At 41.2% G+C, this 20741-nt stretch overlaps 1 long non-coding RNA gene across 1 annotated transcript; it reads left to right on the top strand.

Moving 5' to 3' along the window:
* The first annotated feature begins 170 nt into the window (after positions 1-170).
* Positions 171-19375, top strand: LOC143686304 (uncharacterized). The gene is made up of 3 exons (XR_013177016.1): positions 171-395; positions 1413-1478; positions 19297-19375. It is a non-coding gene; the product is annotated as an uncharacterized LOC143686304 (long non-coding RNA).
* Positions 19376-20741: the final 1366 nt, after the last annotated feature.

The following is a 20741-nucleotide window of genomic DNA, read 5'->3' as shown; positions in this document are numbered from 1 at the left end:
CAAGATTCCCAGGAGATTCACACACACATTCAAGTTTGAGAAGCCCTGCTTTAATCATCACGAACAAGCCCCTTGAGGCTTCAAAACGCATGCTGACTTCATAAAGGTTCTGGTAAGACCTGCAGTGAATAAGCCAATTCATTTCTTTTTTACTTCACTCTTTCCAGGGATGCTCCTGTCACATAAGATTCATCAACATCCTCAGAACTTAGGATCTGTGGGAGCACACTTTGGGAAATGTTAGTCTAATGGACACAAGATGATGAGAGAAAGCAAATCACTAATTAGGTACTTCTTTAGACTTCAGGTTCCTCACCCATGCAACGAGGATAAAACTGGAGCTATGAACATCGAAGGGTCGTTTGGAGGAAAAGATGTGAAAGCACTTTGAAAATGTAAGAATTGGGAAAATTTTTGTTCATTTACTTATATATTTCAATATTTATGGATGCCTACTCTGTCCTAGGCCTGCACTGGGTGTGGGGAGTTACAGCAATGAGAAAAGCAAACATGAGTCTTACTTTTATAGAGTTAAGACTCAGTTAATATGAATTAAAGATTAGCATCTATGCCAAAAATGTATGCACTGATTCCCATGGGGTAATAAATTGCTAAAGGAATCCCATCAGTGTTATTTTAACTCACAATCTTTTTTTTAGTTAGCATAATGCTTTCTCAAAACCATAGGGGAGGAGGGGTATCTACTGGGCAGTAATAGTAACGTGAACATCTATAGAGAACTTACTAGTTTCATGTGACCGGTGGCGTGCTGGTGAGCCAGGCTTGGAGGGCGGGGCTGAGATACAGAGTTGACCAGTTTCTGTGATGTCAGTACTCCCACATGGCTGATCTCAAACTACCATTGAAAGTGGGGTTGGGAAAGCTTTGCAGAATCAGGAAAGATGTACACTGTCAGTCCTTGTGAGCCAGTACAAACCAGCTCCAGCACATCACGGTATTCACCATTCTAAGTATTTCCCATAAAGTAAATCATAGCTAGCATATGAGAAAGTAATTAGGATATTCCCTATTTTACAGAAGAAGAGATCCCAGGGCTCTTTTCCTTAACCATTTTTGCTACACTAGGGCCCGGTACTTTCCTGGAAAACTCAGTTGTAATTCCTTAAGTTAGTGTCAGCTATTTTTACCTCATTCGTTTATGCAATAATTAACGAGAGAGCAGTCAATAACAGTGAACACACTTTGGCTGAGGAACCCATAGGTGCTCCACAGGAGGGAAAATACTTGCATGGAGACAGGGAGGAAGGGAGGAAGTGAGGAAGGAAGGAAGGAAAACGGAAAGAAGGAAGGAAAGAAGAAACTTTGGGTGTAACTAACACAATCCTGTGCTGGAACTGTACTTTCATATCATATGACAGCCACAACAAAAATCCCTTGCTTTGGCATTCCAGATAAACTGAGATTTGACCAAAACTAGTGATTGGTGAACGGGCTGAGAGAGTACGACAGAAATTCAGGTGAGGATTTAGAAGATAATGTTTGCATGCCCTACTGTAATGTGAATTCATAAGCTAGCAGAAGGATTGCGGAAAACAAAATAATATGGAAAAAAAATTCCTTCATCTGATTAACACTAGATGGCAGTGAATGATAATAGTTATGTGAAACAGAACTTAGGCGTTATTATTAGTTGCGCTAAGGATGCATTTGTGCTGTCTTAAGTCTTGGTATAGAAAAATAATTCACCTGAAGTAGTCTTGCTTCCTTTCACAGTTTTAGCAGTAATCCAAATTAAATATAAAAGGCTTTTGTTTTTTCCTTCTTCAAGGGCAACTAGAATAATCTTGTCTCAATCTTCCGCATTACACCCAATTTCTCTACTCTCCATTTTGGTCCCTTCTTGTGTCATAATCTTTCACATTGATATGCCTTAATGTACACAGCTTCCAAATATATACTTTCTAAGGTTTTTGAGGACAGCTCATCCATTTTTTGTCTTGCCATTGGCACCTAGTCAAATGCTATGCATATGATGGGCTCAATAAATATGGAACTTCTAAATATATATTAGGTGCTTTTTTGATGGTATATGAAAGCAGCCCTCTGCATTTGTTTTCTGAGGGTTGGTCTTGTTCTCAAAGAGTTCAGTGTATCCCTAAGGGAAGAGAAGGTGTTATATTTGCATATTCTCAGGAAGTAGAATTTTAGAATCTCAGAACGTCAGCACTGAAAGGTGCCTTCATGATCACATAGTCCAACTCAGTCATTTTTCAGATGAAGAAACTAAGATCCAGAAAGGTCAATAATTTGCCGAAGGTCACCCAGCCGATTATGACAGCCTTGGGAACTGAACCAAGGTGGCCTGCGGGCTCCTTCCGCTTTAGGGTTCCAGGCCCAGGCACAGAGAAGGTGCTGGACACACGAGCTCAGTCCTTTTCAGGCTGGGGAGTTGGAAAGGGGGTTGGGGAACATCTCCACTGCCTTCATCTTGTCTGGCCAGGCCCCTGGCTTTGAAGCAGAGTGAAACCCGACAGTGGTCCCACACAGACCTTCTGCACCCCATAGTTAGGGGCAGGGCAGTCAGAAAAGTGGGGGTCGAAGGCAGGCTCTCGTGGCGCCCCTGAAGCCATATCCCTGCAAAAGGCGGGTGTGGGCCCCCGAAGGCTGCTGCCCACAGGAGGAAAGGTCAGTCATCAATCCTGCACTCAGAGGGATGGGAGAGGGGACCCTGAACCTGTGAATCCGTGGATCCCAGCCGTGCACTCTCCGCGGCAGGGGGCGGCAGAGGTGGCCGCGCCCCTGACCCGGGGCGGTTGCTGAGAACTAGCTGCGGGCACCGCCAGGGAACGGTCCTCGACCTCCGCCCACCGCTCACGCCGCTCCTCGCGTGGACACCATCCAGCAATCGCTCTCCGGGCGGGGGCGGATCGTAGGACTGAATGCTCCCTAACTTTCCAACGGGTTGGTCTGCCATTCCGGGCTCCCTGAGTCTCAGAGGCAGAATGAAAGCTCGGAGAGTCAGGGGAGCCGAAGTCGGAGCTCGGGGAGCGGGGAGTGGGGAGCATGGGGTTTGCGCTCACTGGGAGAGGGGTGGGACGTGGGAGGCAAGGGCGCTTGCACCAGGGGGACTGAGCCGGTCAGCGCTGCTTTACTTCCTTCCGGCCACAGCTCGTTTTGAAGTTACAGCCATTTACACTGTTCTTTGAAATTATGGGGTCTGCTGCTCATGGTAAGAAAGAGAATATGGGAGTGGTGTGGAGGTGGGGGGACACTTTCCTAAACTTACGAAATCTGCAGGATTTAAGGAAATGGGCCCTTTGGGGAGCTCTATTTACCCTCACATTATCTACTCTTTCAACGTCCAATTCTTGCCCCTGGGACATCTCCTAGGTGGAAGGACTGTGTGAGACACTGGGTTTGCCATGCTGAATAAAGCAGATGTGGTTTCTTCCCTTATGGAGCTTAAACTTTAGGAGGGAAGACAGACCTGGGAGAGAAAAAGAAGGAGCCACATGATCCCACGTTTACAGTAGAGGCGATTGGACATGAGCTCTGATAGGAATATTGACAGCACTGAAATCAGCAAGTGGCACAACCAGATTTCCACCCACCACCCAGGGTGTTAAGCCTTTACCAGCACTCCACTGGAACAAGTGTGGATAAGCCCTGTGGTAGTTAGATTAAGTTGTCAACTTGGCCAGGTGAAGGCACTAGTTTTGTTGCTGCAGACATGAGCCAATGGTACCTGAACCTCATCTGTTGCTGATTACATCTGCTGTCCGCTAGGAGGCGTGCCTGCTGCAATGAAGGACGTTTGACTAATTGGCTGGTGCTTAAATAGAGCCTTCCACGTAAGAAAGAACCTCAGTGGAAAGTTAACTGCCTTTCCTCTGAGGAACTAACAAAATAAATCCCCTTTTATTAAAAGCCAATCCGTCTCTGGTGTGTTGCATTCCGGCAGCTAGCAAACTAGAACAAGCCCCATGTGGCCGGGCTCTACTTTTGCTGTCAAATAGAGTGACTAGATCCACCTACCAACAGAGAGGGGAGCCAAGGCATTTGGCACTAGGATTGTGTAGTCACCACTTGGGTGTCCTCCTCTCCATTATAATCTGTGCAGGAAAGGCTTCAATCCATCACCTGGCCTGTTGAGGGGTGAGGGGTTTGGGAAGGTATGTTCTATGTAGTACCATATCTTTCCTGAGCAGAAACATTTGGACTCCAATGGAGATTTGATCAGTTCAGGTAAATACCCCAAATCAGTTTCCCAAACTTTAGACATATGCCTTCTGCCGTCAGAATTTTTGCCTTATCCTAGCAATAACATTTTCTTTAAATTAACTTGCTTTAGCTACATAAATAAAAACATTTGAAGGAAACTTTAAATACAACCATTAATAAAAAAAATTATCTGTAAGTAAATAGAAAGTGATCATTAAAAAAAAAAAAACATGCAGTGAAAACAATGCTACTAAATTCCAGCTCAAAAGAAGACTGAGGCCAGCTCAAAGATTAAAGTTCTGCTGGTGTGAAAGGCATCTGAGGACCATTCTGCAACATTCTTCCTGAGATCATCAAAATAATTATCTCCACTTAAAATGGAAATAACTTCACCAATGTATCATTTGACAATGTTTATCTGAAATTCACTACAAATGGACTTATCACCAGGAATCATCATCACCATCCTCCTGGCATTTACTGAGCTCATTGGATGGGCCAGGCCCTATTCTAAGTAACTTCCAGTTTTCTATGGTAATTGGATATTAATAGCACTCTCCTTTGTTCAGTCTCTACCAGTTCCCTGGCTCCTTAGGTTGGTGTGGTACAATGCTACTTTGGTCTTTTTTGGCTCCTGATTTTATTTCTATAGAACCTGAAGGCAAACACCATTCACCACTGTGATAAGGATCTTCTAATGAGCACACAGTCAATCCTTCAGAATAACAGATACCCATTTTTCATAACCATATCGTCACCCTTATAACTCATTGTTAGAAGTGCAATGAAAAAAGTATTTCTCTAGAAAATAAAATTAAATTTTTTGATTGAGTCATTTGTTTCAACAGATATTTATTGGACAGAGAGGTGAGCTTCTGTAGCTGATGGCCAAGCCAGAGGCTCTAAAATTATCATGTCACCTCACCTGCAGCATCCGGAATGATCAGATTGACATCAGCTACTTGAAGGGTTTGCTTACAGACCAGAAGGAAGGCTGGGTTCTGAATTTCATCCTTTTAGTCTTCCAGAAGGGGAAGATAAATAAAAAGAAGTCCATTTCCTGCTTGTCCAGTATCAGGAAAGGCAAAATCTTTCTGTGACTAATCCCCACTCATTGTGCTGGCAGAGATTATTCATCTAATTCACTCTTAGGCCCATGCCCTGCCTCTTGCAGAGGCCAAAGCTGGAGGTTATGGGTAGGGGCTGTCCTGAGAACCATAAACAAGGGACTGGAAATGACAATGATAATGAACAGAGATGTTAGAGTTGTCCCCAGCCAGACCCCGTGCCTATTGGGACCCCAAATAGTATCAATAAATGAACTTCAATAAGGACCATTTCCTCTACTGTTCCTTTTACCCAATTTAAGATCTCCCGTGGTATTTTTCTGACAGATGGCCATTCAGTCCTGCTCAGACAAAATCTTCAAAAGATACCTCATGTTTTAACCTTATACCTGCTTTCTATATCCCCATCTGATCTGGTCTTCTGCGTTAGTAGAGAATTCTTCCTTTTAAGGGAAGAATTATCTCATTCTTTCTCTTTGCTCTATACTTATGTTAATTTCCTCCAATATGTTTTTGGGGATGTTCTTTCTAGAACTTTCCATGCTTTGGTTGTTGTCCTTTGGTTACGGTCCCATTTATTAATATGTCCCTTTAGAGACTTGGATGTAGTAAATATAAGAGCTTTTATTGTTATTCCCTCATTACGTCTAGAGAAGAGAGTGGACTGTGCTGTGTCTCATCACTATGGGATATGGGATAAAGACATGGCAAGAAAGAAAATAAGCACAAACATAATACCAAGAAAGTCAATCATTTACTGGGGAGGAAGCCAAGACAGTGTGTAGCTGGGACAATGTTTTGGACATCTCTAGTCAGAAGCCAATATTTTTTCTTTAGAAGAAAACACTATGTTTTCTATGTCAAAATGGCAATTTAAGTGCAGAACGTATATTGTTTTGATTTAGCTGGAAGTTCTCAAAGTTGGTAATGTGTCCTTTATAGTACTGAATAAACCAGACGTGGTAAATTACAAGATGGAATCAATTTTGTTATTTTTAAGTTCAACCCTACAAATCTACCCTGTGGACTCATATCTCTTTAGCCCTTAGGCTGAAACCTTCTAGTCACTTTTCGATAATGAAACTGTCAGTCCAATACTGTCAAAACTAAAGATGCTCATCCAATTTCAAATGTTTTCCTCTCCTAGTCCAGCCCACCTTGGGCTTGGAAGCCCGCAGTGTGGAGAGGAATGCATTATCACTTGCCATCTTTCTTTCAATCCTGTCTTCCATATTCATTATGCTGTCTCTGACCCCTGCGGGATGGGAGGAGGAGATGTCTTATTTGACTAGTGCAGTATCATCCGGCATTGGTATTCCCTGGGTATGGTAGCCACCCAGACCAGGCTCTCGAGGGATACTTTTCTGGGTCCTGAGATTCCTTTGCTGGGGGCCTTTCCCTGTGTTTGCCTGGTGTGGGTGAAGTCTGTTCCACCGGTCACTTTTTCCTCTCTATCACTTATCCATCCATTTTTGGCTTAGGTTGCCTCATCTCTGGTGGGAAGCCCTTTTGGGAGGGGTCCTTTACAAGATCAATAGTAACTGACTGCCTTCTGTAGGGTCTACAACTGGCCCATAAGACATACATACCTTTTCCCACCATTGGTGGAGGTGCAGCTTGTTCACTATCCTGTCTTCTGTGACTTTGGAAGGATTTGAGTTGTGATTCTTGATAGGAGACAGAGTACAGGGGGCAGGGACATTTTGGTTTTCACAACTTGGGTGGGGGGTGGGGTTGTTATTTGCATCTAGTGGGTAGGATCCCCCAAATCCTGCAATGCACAAGACAGTCTCCTACAACAACTAATTATTGACTCCAAATATCAATAGTTCTGAGATTAGGAAACCCTGGATTAGAGGATTAGTATTCAAAATTCCATAAAATTCTGTATTAACTGGTTTAACTATGCTTAGAATTTCCAGAAAATTTAGCCTATTTATCTCCTGCCACACTGTGCATGGGCTCATTCATAGATCTAGCTATAAGATTATAAAATACCCTCAAAAAGTGTTCTAGCTACTCATATCAATGTCCTGCAACACTAAAACAATTCTCATTAAGGCACCTTTGCTAATTCTTAAACTACTTCCTTAGTTTGTATTTCTGAAAGTCCAGCCAGCATCGCATCTGCAAATAGGAAGATTAGTCAGCATTTCATCTGATTAGTCACAAACCAAAAATGACCATTTCTTGGGTATTTGCTTTGAAGGCAAAGGGCTTAATCACTAATCACAGCTGCATTCTGAAAGACGTTTTAGTCAAAAGTAGGGCATAAAGCTACTTTTAGGTAGTTAGTCAGCAATCCTGGAGCCCAGAGCTGTGCTAATAGCAGTGGGGGCACAGAGAAGGTGCAAGGCTGGGCGGCAGGAGTCAAGGTGATCACTCTTTAGCTGGGGAGACTGATACTTCTTTCCGTTTAAGAGAACTTCTAGAAGGGTCAATCATATTTCATAAGTGGGTTTGCAAAGAAGTGTCCTATTATTTTATAAACCTAATCATTGTCAACTTCGCTTTTATTTCAGATGTAACTAGATAATGAACAGACACTGACCAGCAAAACGGGATGGGTTTGGCAATGCCTCATGGCGGCAGTTGCATGATCCGGTATCTGAGGAAGAGGTGTTACAGTAGAGTGTAAAGAAAACGCAGTTTGTGCAGCTGCAGTCATGGACTCAGAGGTCAGAGTAAACAGCTTGTTTAAGAACCAGAGATGGTCCTTCAGCTCTCATGGGTGCAAAAGGCTTGCATATGATTGCAGTTTGTGATAGGAGGGCTCTTCCTTACCTTGATTAAACAGGAAATCACACTCAAAGAATGCCCCATAAGAGAGCAACCCTTATCTGGATTTACATAGATTACATAGAAATGCTTCAAGCTTTAAACAGTAAAATCCTAGATCTGTTTGTGTCAGCCTAGTGTCTTTGGGTATTAAGACAAAATTAAGGAAATAACTTAGGTCACAGTAAAGGCCTTGCGTGTAACATTTGTAATATAAAATTTCCTTCCTCAGAAAATATTGAAAACTGTGTTTCAGTGAACATTTAAAATAACATGGAGATATTTTGCAGATGAAAAGCTGAGTGGCTTGTGTCCTTCCCTAACACCTCTGGCTGGGTGTGTTAGTGCCATGTCAAGCAAATGAAGAATTTGTCTTTATTCAGAAATAGGCTCATTAAACATTTGCCCTGAAACTCTGCTTTGTTTGGGGAAGCTCCAAGACCTCCTTATTAGAGCATTCTTGGAAACTGTGTTTCATGGTCCCCTAAAACTTCAGGAGCAAAAGCTAAAAGGAATCCCAACATATCCTAAGATTTGCTCAGGGCTGAGCAGATAGGAAGGAAGCAGGGCAGCTCTAGCATTAGGGCTTCTGATTCTAGGATCAGGGTTAGGTCCCCTGCACTCAGAATACTGAGAGTCCCAGGAAGCTCTGCTCACAGGCCCACATCAGTCCAAGGTGTTCTCATGGGACAATTTCATCATTAGAACCAGTTTGTACATGTGAATCAGACCTAAGGATATTTAACCTAAAGGAAAAAAATGAAAGACAGCCCACATGTGTGCATTTTTCTGAAAGCCTCAGAAAAGTTACCCAATTTCCCAGAATGTACTCTTCCGTACAGCCGAATATCACTTTAGTCTTTACTATTTGGGTACCTAGTCCAGAGAAAAAATGTTGGTTCCTAAAGAAGTATAAATGATACTCAGACCAACTAAAGTACAATAAGAAAAAAAAAATTAACAAAAACCTACAGGTTGTCCAGTGCCAGCATTTAGTTCTTCTACTTACTATCACTGTAACTTCAGGCTGTCCTCTAACCTTTGTGAAACTCAGTTACCTTGTCTGTGAAAGGGGTAAAAATATCATCTTCTTTGTTAGAAATGCAGATTTCTGAGTTCCATCTTTAAAGATTAAGCAGTTGGGGCTGTGATCCAAAAAATTGTATTTTGGGCAAGTTGGTGGACTGAATTGTGTATCCCAGGTTTGGCATGTTTTTGGTACAGCTCTCTGCATTCCAGTGAGTGTGGACCCGACCCATTGTGTCCAAGGCTTTACTTCAGCTAATTGGGTTGGGCTTTAATCCTTAATTTCAGGAGTCCTTTATAAGCAGAGTGAAAAGTCAGACAGAGAAAGAATGCCAAGGGAAAAAGCCAGATGTCAGCGGAACCCAGAGGAGAGAAAAGATGCTGCCGTGTGCTTTGTCATGTGGCAGAAAAGCCAAGGACCCAAGGATCACCAGCAGTCAGCTCAGAGCAGTAGTTTTTGGGAAGAAAGCATGGCCTTGCTGACACCTTGATTTTGGACTTCTCCTAGCCTCAAATCCATAAACCAATAAATTCCCATTGTTTAAGCCAGTCCACTGTATGGTAGTTGTTTTAGCAGCCAGGAAACCATTACAGCAAACTTCCCAAGTGATTCTGGTGGGCAGCCAGAAGTTGAGAACCATTGATTATTATATTCCAGGGGAAAAATATAAACTCTTAGCTTGGAAAAATAAAAGACCTATTTATAGTTGACCTTAACCCAAAACAGGCCTCATCCTGGAAGAATATTATTTTGATTCAAAAAAAGTTTAAATTCTGCATGTGTAATCTTAGCCTCTGAGATTAAGAAGGAAAAAGGAACAAACTCATCGGTGCTGAGAGGATTTTCACAACTAATTTGTGCAAATATTCAGAACAGTGCTTGGTAGCTAGTGTTTAGTAAATGTTAGTAATTATTTTTACTGTTCAGTAGAAATTGTATTGATTAGGAAAACTGTAAGTCATCTTTAAAGTGGGGAATAATCAACTCTAAATCAGCACAGTATCTTTTAAAAATGATATCTAAATATCAAAGCATATATATGAAACTATGCTAACTTCTCCAATTATCCCACCAAGAAATTTCCAACAGTCCTCTTAATATCTCACACCTTATGTTTTCCTATTTAGAACTGATATTCATTATCCTTTTTCTTTATGAAAAATAGGCATAAAAATTATCTGGAAAAGGCATATGTGCTCCTTCCAAGAAACTGGAAATGTGAAAATACTTTAGATCATTTAGTCCATCTTTTGGCAAATATTAGAGAGCATTTTAAGATGCAGACCAATAAAAACTCCATACCTATAATGAAGTTTCATGAACTTTTCCTGTCTTGCACACGTCTATGGTACATGATGCATCTGAAACATACGAGATGGTTTAAAGGTATAAGATATTTTGTGATTGTTTCATTCCCCTAATTGCATACTTCACTTGCTTTTCTGTGGAGTGCTTGGTCGTCCTTCAAGCATTTGCACCTTGCAGGCATCAACCCACCTCTTCCCTGGGGCAAAGTGACACTTCTCACCAGATGCAAAATGCACATCAATCCCCCTTGATAATGTCAGTCAGGGGCTAGGGCATCAAGACGCAACCACTTTGTGACTCTGCTCAACTATCTCAATTCTTTCTTCTCCCCGTGTCCTTTAGCTAGAGCACTAGCCACTATAACACATTATTATAAATCACAGTTATTTGCCCACTGACCCATATTACAAAACCAAAAAAAAAGGGAAAAGCTGTGAGCTCTGAGGGCTCAGGCCCAGCTTAGCATGTCTGCTGTTGATGAATCTTTATGGAAGCCTTATCTTATATTTTTAACAGCAAAACTTGGGTTCTGTTTTACTGAAGCTGTTTATATATCTAATCAGAGTAGATCAGGAAATGTGGTTGACAGCGCCGGGGCTGCCTAAGAAACATAATATTTGGCGGCCGGCATTAACGCGCCCTTTCGGCTTGGAGGCGTGATCAATGATGTGTGCTTGAGGCTGTGTTTAGATTAAGGGAAATAATGCACTGGTGGCCACATCCATCCTGAACAAATCGCTTTCCCTCACTTGGGCTGCTGTGAAAGGCTTTCCAGTAAAATTCAGGACAGGATTAAACACAGCCCAGGCTTCATGTGCCCCTCATGTGGGAGATTGAACACAGGCTGGGACGCACTTGGCTGCCGGCTTGCCCCATGGAGAATGATCCAGCAAAACAGAGCAACGTGCCCTCAGCCTGCCACTAAGGAGCCATGTCGCCTTCGCCAAATTATCTTAACCCCCTGAGCCTTCGTTTTGTCATTTGTAAAATAGGGAGGATAACACACCCAACTCAGAGAGGTTTTGGGAAAATGAAATGCTAACGTTTCTACAAAATGTTGCACAGCACTTGGCACCAAGGAAGGACTAAAAAACTGACCCTGTGCCCTGTGATTAAAGGTAGATTTGACTAATGATTTAAGGTTAAAATTTTAAAATATTAAAAATGCTTCTCGAGGTAGTTCTTAGATTTCGAGGGCTCAGAGCACGACAAACTGGATGACTTAAAACAACAGACGTTTATTCTCGCACAGTTCTAGAGGCTAGAAGTCTGATATCAAGGTAGGGCAGGGCTGTGCTCCCTCTGGAAGCTCTGGTTGCTGGGGCTGGAGGCCCTTCCCTCCCTCTTCTGGTTTCTGGTGGCCCTGGGCGCTGCTTAGGGTGTGGCAGCAGCACTCCAATCTCGGCCTCCCAGGCTGCCCTCTGTATGCACGCGCGCGTCTCTGTGTCCTCTTCTCTTCATGTAAGGACACCAGTAATTGGATTTAGGGGCCATCCTAATCCAGTGTGACCTCATCTTAATTTAATGACATCTGCAAATATGCTATTTCCAAATAAGGTCACATTCTGAGGTTCCAGGTGGACAAAAATTTGGGGGGAAATACCATGCAAGGTACCTACAGGTATAATTCAGGGATCCCATGTCACAGCTGCAGATTCCCTTCTTGCCATACTTCGATGAACCTCCACCAATAAGCCTCAGTGTCTCTGGAATTTAAGGGACTATCCATTTGTGGCAAAGGCGCGCTTACGGGTTCGTAGACTTACCTTGTGCTCTTGACAAAATATACAGAAACTTTGTGGGTACAATCAACTTTTCATGGATGTTTTCCGACCGTGTGGCCCCAGCCATTTGGAACGTGGAGGAGTAAGTTCCAGGCTCATTTAACATCATTTTACAAAGTGCTTGACCCAGAGTTGGAAAAGGGTGCTTAAGTATGTGGCTTCCTTAGATGGCTTTCTCTCCATGGTATGAAATATGGCCTCAAAGAAAACTTTGCTATTTCCATTTCAAGGTCCTTTTGTGAGAGAAGAAACTGGGCAGTCAATGGTGGAATGCTACCTTTCCGAGATTTATTAGGAGTTTTGAAGGCTCAGTAAACTAGGAAGGTAGCTTTTGTATCCTACGGCACTCCAGATTGATTTAATTTCATGTCAGTTCTGGAACTGCAACCACAATATGAGCTGCAACTTTATAAATTGCTCCTTGGAGTAGCTGACCTTGCAGGTGGGGGAGTTAGAAGGGGTGGAAGCCTAGAGGGAGCTGGAAGATTGAGAACTGGTACCTAATGCAGATACATTTCACCAAAGCACTGCAGTTCTCGTTTGTCCCCAATTTCACCCCCAAAGAGCTCCTCTTTTCTTTGTGATTGTCTCCTGTATAAGATACGCATTTTTTTTTTCCAGAAAGGTGTCAGATGAGTTGATAAGGAGAAACTGAACTATGCTACCATGATGTGTAAGGTCTTTTGGATTTTCAAATGTTTTTTCCTCAAAATTCTTCCCATGAGAGACTCAGAATAAACTAAGGGAAGCCTAATTTGCATCTCTTCCCATAATAGAATACCTGATGTAAATGTTAAAACAAACTGATGTCACTAAGAGTATAAAGCTTATACTCAGAAGCACAGAATTCTTACAGGAGCTAGAAAATTTCATAGCATCTATTAAGTCATGCCTTAAAATGGGCAAGCAACACACAACATTACTGGAAGGAATTTACGAACTGAGCCTCAGGAGATTTATCCTGACAGTTTTTTAGTTCTATGGAAATGGAGGGTCATATATGGGGTGGTGGAAGCCTGTTCCCTTTTGCCATTTAAACTTATACCAGGCCATGCACTGTGGACAATGTGAGGACAATCTTACCTTGGTGATAGGATGGCCATGATAGTGTGAGAGTTATTTCCATGCTTCATCATGCATAAATGGGATTAATTCTCAAAACAAAAAAATCCTTTTAGGGAAAATGTGATGCAAAAACAAAGTCAAAAATAGAAAAATGATCAAATAAAGGAACATGGGTTTTTAGTTGTGATATTCAAATTCGATGTATATCCTCTCAGCCCATTGCATTCGTTCCATTCATTATAATTTATCACCTAATCCATAGACACATAGTGTGATGTTGCGAAGCTATATGTGCTCCAGAAAAACATGTCCTTGAATTTAATCCATTCCAGTGTGTGTGAACCCTTGTAAGTAGCACCTTTTGATGATGCTACTTCAGCTAAGGTGTGGCTCGGCCCAATCAGCATGGGTCTTTCTCCTATTACTGGAGTCATTTATGAGCAGAGGGAAATTCAGACAGACAGAGAAAAAGCCAGGAAAACAAGAAGCTAAAAATTCACCAGAGCCAGGAAGAGAAGAGAGACACCAGGAGACTCGGCCACGTTCCTTGCCACGTGAGAAGTTAAGACTGACCAGCAGCCTGTCTTCGGGAAGAAAGCATCGTCCTGATGATGCTTTGACTTGGACTTTCTTTTAGTCTCAAAACCATGAGCAAATAAATTCCTATTTTTAACCAACCCATTTCATGGTGTTTGCTTGAGCAGCCTAGGAAACAAAAACACGTGGTTTAATATTTTATAAAGAAATATGTTCTTTGTGTTGATCACATTTAAGATATTTAGACAGATGGCTACGCCGTAATTTTTGAATGCTTATCTTTGCCTGAACCAATGTTGGTTAAATGTCTCTGCATAGAACTATCTTGGGTATTTTAACAATTAGAGAGTGTGGAGAAGAAAGAATCATAATGTTAGACGTTTACAAATCTAAGACGTACCAACAAATACTGCCCCTATGAAGAGAGCACACTGGTATCTATCTAATTGCAAATGCATAATACATACCACACACACACACACACACACACACACACACACCCCATTTCTGTGGGAGGCCAAGTGGAAGCTAATCATGCCACAGTCCCACACTACTCACAGGTGTGTGCCTGCTGGTCCCTTAAATAAGGAAATCCCACATATCATCTCTCATCAGAAATCAAACACATGAGGTACAATAAATGTGTTTCTTTTCCTAAACTTCAGAGTAGAATTTTGGGTTTCAGATCTAGTGTCATCCACCTGTTATGAGTTTCTGACCGCCCTGTCAGCATCATACTGTTATATTAGAATTAGATGTAATTCAAGTTTTCAGGCATTTGGACAATCTTCTCACACCTAAGCTTAACAGTTTATGTCAAGATCAAGAGGGAGGGTAAGCATGAAGTCTATTAATTTGCTCAAGGGATGCTGTGTGAAATAAGGGTAGGAAGGAGGTATTAAAAATATGTATTTGTCGGGTGGGCCACGGTGGCTCAGCAGGCAGAGTTCTCTCCTGCCATGCTGGAGACCCGGGTTGAATTCCCAGTGCCTGCCCATGCCCTGCCCCCCAAAAAAAGAATCATATAAATATGTATTTGTCCTGAGTTGTCATTTAAGTGGTCCAAGTGTTCAACAGTATCTCCTTTTTCCCTCCCTCCCTTCCCTTATCTTTGGTTCAGTTTTAAGCTTCCTGGTATTGATGACATTACTCTGGCTTGGTCCTGTCCACTGTGAGGCAGGTGAAGGGTGGCTGATGGCCGGCCTGCTGTCCTCTCCTCTGCTCTATCAGGGTCACAGGGCCCCCGGTGCTCCCATGTTACTGGGCACCTCCAATCTCAGCAAAATGAACCTCGTAAACATATTTGGAGAGAGTGGCTTGATGTTTACCCCTCATGTTGGCATTTACTTGAGACATATATTTGCCAGATGTGTGCTGAGCCCCAACTCTGTGCCAGACACACGATGTGCCATGCCCTGCAATGCATATGCAGATGCATTAGCGACACAGATGAGCGAGGAGTCACCCTGCCCTCAGGGGGCCCAGTCTAGAGGGGTAAAGTTACAAGGTATGCGCTGTGAGAGATGTGCTGGCCAAGAGCAGAGGGGAAGGTCTGGGAGGGCTTCGCAGAGTTGGTGGCATTTGAGATGAATATTGACTGGTGAGTAGGGTATTCTTCAAGACCTAGAAGAAAAGGACAGCCAGGAAGAGAAAGCAATATGGGCAAAGTTGTCGAGTTGTGAAAAGGCCAAAAATGTTTTGGGAAAGGTGAGAATGTAGTGTGGCCAAACCACAGACATGATGGTAATCAGGGTTGCTGGGCTGAGAGAGCGAGCTTAGGACCAGACTTCTAACAGCTGGAGCTGAGATGTTATCCTCAGAGCTACCCGAAATGGCCATAGGAGCAGAGAAGAGGGTTGGAATTCGGACAGTGTTTGTGATCAGTTGGGTGGGGGTGGGATGTTAAGTGAGAGGGAGGGCATCAAGATAAACAGATTTTCTAGTCGGAGAGGCTTGGTGGGTGATCAACCGGTTGTACTAAATCATTGCTTAAAGTAAGGGAAAGATCCATAATGGCAGGTTTTAGGTGCTGTGGCATTTGCCCAGAAGAGAGATCAGGTACAGGAAAGTTTTTCCTAAGACCACTGTAAACCTCCTTTCAAATAAATGAAAACTGTGCTACTCAGAAAGCCATTCTAAAAACATGGGAAAGCAGAGTGAGTGTCAAACTCCACAAGTTGAGTCAATTTTTGAGTAAGAATTTTGAAAATAGTTAAACACTATTTTTCATATTTGGAACCTAAATTCCAAAATAAGCTTCACTTTTTGAAATGTAAAGGGAAAATTCATCTTAAAATTAAACTTTAAAATATGCAGTTTTATTCTTCATTTGGTGGAGTTTTTATTTGACAAGGATCTAACCTCAATGAATGTTGAGATGAACTCATCTAAGTTAAACGATTTTTTTTCTGGGTGAGCTATGCTACAGATAGTCCTCTGAAGGGGGAAAACACAAAACTCTGGAAAACAATTTCTAACTGTGAATATAATAAAATAAAAACATTCATGTAAATCAGCATTTTAAACCTGAGTACTATAAATATCTATACATTATAAAAATAATGATTAAAATGTTAGAAAAGTTCGTGTAAGTTAGCATTTTAATCTGAGGGGTATACAAATTAGCATGTAATAATACTAAGGTGGAAAATTTCTCTCCAACTGTGAACGAAATTATAAGTATCTTAAGCGTGTTATATTGTATGTAATCAATAAAACTAACGCTGTCAACATGATTTCTAACTCTCAAGCAAAGGGTAAAGATTTCATTATAACCTATTAATTAAAAATCAGAATATTTGGACATTTTGAAATGGATTTGAAATTTTGGACCAGTTGTACATTTTCCTTACCTATGCAAAGCCCATTGAACGGGAAAGTATAAAACAAGTATATGGGGCGGGCCGCGGTGGCTCAGCGGGCAAGAGTGCTTGCCTGCCATGCCGGAGGACCCCGGTTCGATTCCCGGCCCCAGCCCATGTAAAAAACAAACAAACAGGGGCGGGCTGCGGTGGCTCAGCGGGCAAAGTGCTTGCCTGCTATGCCGGAGGACCTCGGTTCGATTCCCGGCCCCAGCCCATGTAACAAAAACGGAGAAACAGAATACAATAAAACAAGAAAATGTTTAAAAATGTTTCCCTTTCTTCCTTCCTTCCTTCCTTCTATCCTTCCTTCCTTCTCTCTGTCTTTCCTTTAAAAAAAAAAAAAAAAAAAACAAACAAACAAAATATAATAAAACAAGAAAATGTTTAAAGATGTTTCCCTTTCTTCCTCCCATCCTTCCTTCCTTCTCTCTGTCTTTCCTTCCCTTCCTCCCTCTCTCTAAAAAAAAAACAAGTATAACTCTAATCTAACACAATGAGGAAGGTCAGAAACTCGGCTTTGATTTTTAGGAGGCCAGTACATTGGAATAGAAGTTAAATTTCACTACTTTATGCTCTGCCTCAATTGGCCTCCTCCTAAGTGGATCAGAAAGAAGATTGTACAGTGGAGAATCAAACACAATGGAAATTTTCTTATATCCGTCAGCAATTTTGGAGTTTTACCCATTGGAGCTTAGGGTCAAATATATAAAAGTAGACAGAATATGTAATTTTTGAAAATAAATTTTGAAAGATCTGAATCATCTTGATTTGAAGTCTTACAGAAAAAGAGCTTTCGTGGTTTTTCTTAAGAGTTTAGCTTCTCATGTTGAAGTGCATGTTTCCTGGATTTGTTGGACAATTTCCAATAACGCATCTTCACAGACAATATGTTATTTTTAAGATTAACCTTGAAAATATATTAATGTAATAATAAGACATAAAAACTGATTTTCCTAGTTTAATTTTGTGAATACCATAATAAATTATTAATCAAATATTTTAAAGGAGTTGCTTCTTTTAGCTACTAAGAACTAATTATGGGCTTATTTTATACGAAGTTGGAACCTTATATCAGGTGCCATTCACTGACATTAGAGGAAAATAAGGTTTTATTGTTATAGTAATATATAAATTAATTAAGAATAAACTTTTCCTTTTTTGGTTTTATTTCTTCTATATTTTCAATCATTATGTTTATTTTAATAGTCCCTTTCAAACTGGTCTATTATCTCAACATCGTAGGGTAATAATACTTCTGTTTTTCATAACTGGTGACATCTCTGCCTCATGGAAAATCTCTTTATGTAGTTTATTTGTGATTGTGAGCTCAAATTCAATGGCGGTTTTTTTTTTTTCTGTGAACATTCTTTTTTGCTATGGAGCTATGTCACATTTGTTTCTTCTGGGTGCATCAGAGATTTCAACAACCTCACACTAGTTTAATACAAAATTATTTTGCAATTGTTCTCTTCTCAAGTAAGTAGTGTTATTTCAGATGCCTTAACCTGGATAACATCGGCCCAAACTCCTTTCCCCACCTACAGACCCAAGAGCAGGCAAGTGTCCTTGTCACTTCCCTGGGCCTGGAGCTATTTGTATTTGCTTTGCATGGATTGGGTCATCCTTCAAAGTCCTGTCCTGCTGCCTCACTTAGTCACAGGCCAGATCTCTTGTGCCGCCTTGGTCTATCCCTGGTGCCTAAAACTACTCGATGGCTCCTTAGGAAATAAAATTATCCTGTCATCACCATTCTGGTTTTCTTTCCTCTTTATTTCTGGCAAATAGAGATTTGTCTTTCTTTCAGGCCTAGAATCTTACTTAAATATTTGCTATCATTTATAAACCATGCTATATATGGATCAGGGAGAGACAGAAAAGGTTTCCTAGGAACTTATCCACCATGTTACTAGAGAAACACTCCCATGTCCTTTTCCTTCTTTTCATGATACTGTTAGGTAACATACTATGGTGGAAACAAAGAGGCACCAGTCTCGGCCTCAAAGTTTATAGTCTATAGAGGGTTGACAAAATGTACATGTTTACAGCACTAACTACAAAATAGAACATGTCATAATAAAGTACTTATGGTCATCTTACAGTCATGTAGCTCTAAAAACGGATAAATAGTATGGATTTAGAAGATCTTCCCAACATGACATCTTACCAACAGTATGATAATGTGCATACTGAGACGTGCATAAAATGCATAGATCTGTTTTTATCAGATCTCAAACCATTGGGCATCATTTGGCATCCCCAAGCCCTATAATATCAATTGTTGAAAAACAAATTCTGAATAAATATACCTTTTGTTCAGTTGCTCAGGCCGTGATACCGAGATGCAATGCATTAAGAAAATTGCCTAACTTGAATAAAAAGCTGTGACCTAAGAGAGAAAAAATGGCTAAAACAAGTAGGAGCAAAACACTGGCCAGAGACCTAAGATTTGCTATGGGTCTATTGGAATCTACTTTCAGCCTCCAGGTATTCTCAGTATCTCTATCTTTATCTTACTTAAAACCCCATGTAGCAAGCACATGAAACATAATTTCTATTACTTTAACTGCATTTATCAAAAAGCAGCTGCTCCCTATCTTCTGTATAATAATGGCATATAGAAATTTCATTGTTAAATCATATAAATAATAATCTAGCAGTAAACTATTTTCCTATTTTCTTTATAGAGTGCCTTTGAATGAATGGACATTAGACATCAGTCAATTTCAAATCTAACCTACTACTGAAGAAGAAATACAAATGGCCAGCTAAGTGTTGTTTGTTATACATCAGTCACAAATAACAAAAGGTCAAAATAAATAAATAAAAATAACAAAAGATCATCGATATTTAATGTCAATCAGCATGGTGAGAGAAGACACCAGCAAAAGTTTTGATAAGGGGCATTTGCTCACAGGTGACTGTTCAGCTTCCATGCTTCTCTTTTTACCATCTGCATCCCACTCTGCTTCTGGAGAGGATTCCCCACCATGTATCAGGTTGGTAGAAGTTCCCAGGAGGCAGTGTGGGGTAGAGATTAAGGGCGCGGACTTGGATGTCAATCCGATTTCGAACCTTGGCTTTCCCATCTACTCTATCATCTCAGGAATGTTGCATAACTTCCCTGCAACTCAGTTTTAGTCATTATCAATATTGAAGTGTGCCTCCTTGTTATATTTGTTCCAATGGGATAACTACATGAGATCAGTTTTGAGTTGAAACCAGGGAGAAGAAAAAAGAAGAAAAGGTTGCAGGTGTGGAGAAGAGGCGGGAACTAACATTTATTGAGCTCCCACTACATATAGGCCTGCCTGGGTACTTTACATGTATTGTTTCATTTTAACCCCTGCAGCCATTTCATGAGGTAGAGTGCCTGTTTGTATGTCCATTTTATAGATGAAGAAACAGTCATTACCACTTCATGCTTAAGTAGCAGAACCAAGATTCAAACTGAGGTCGTTCTGAAACAAGAGTCCGTGCTTCTAACCACTGCCCGATGCTGCGCCCAAGGGACAAGGAAACAGTGGGGGGAGTGAAGGGGGGTATACATGAAAGTGCCGGCTGACGGAGGGAATGGGGAGGCTCTGTAGGGGAGGGGCGGGAAGCTGAAACCCTATCATCAGTTGGTCTCTATAGTTGGATATTGGCCCAGTCACCAAGTTCACCACAGAACCACGGTCGTAGATTCCACATCAGCAACCGCTCCAGTGGTTGAAGGACAGTTTCCAGGTGCTCCTGAGAATGGATAAAATCGGGAATAAAAAGTCCTTTCAAAAAAGTAACGGGATTATCTAAAGCAGCCTGTTAGTTTCTGAGAAAGAATCAGAGAGAAATGTCACTAAAAAATGCAATCTAATCATAGGAGACCTGGCCTACCGTTAGGAAATGTTACTAGTCTCCGAAGAGCTTTAGATTATTGCTTACACGAAAAATATTTTAAATCAGGCTTAGAATGATTTGTTATACTTGAAAAACATGCAATGGTAACAATTCATAATATAAATTTGTTCAATGATTAAAGTATTTTATCCAGAGCAGTTTTCTATTTGAGAACAAGAATGAATATCTATGGGGCAATAAGCAGGGCTTCCATTATAATTTAAATTTCTAAAATTTAAATAAATAAATATAT

Source organism: Tamandua tetradactyla, chromosome 6 (genome assembly GCF_023851605.1).
Source record: "Tamandua tetradactyla isolate mTamTet1 chromosome 6, mTamTet1.pri, whole genome shotgun sequence".
Classification (NCBI taxonomy): domain Eukaryota; kingdom Metazoa; phylum Chordata; class Mammalia; order Pilosa; family Myrmecophagidae; genus Tamandua; species Tamandua tetradactyla.
The sequence above is the reverse complement of the archived record's forward strand: the minus strand, read 5'-3'. Positions and strand labels throughout refer to the sequence as shown.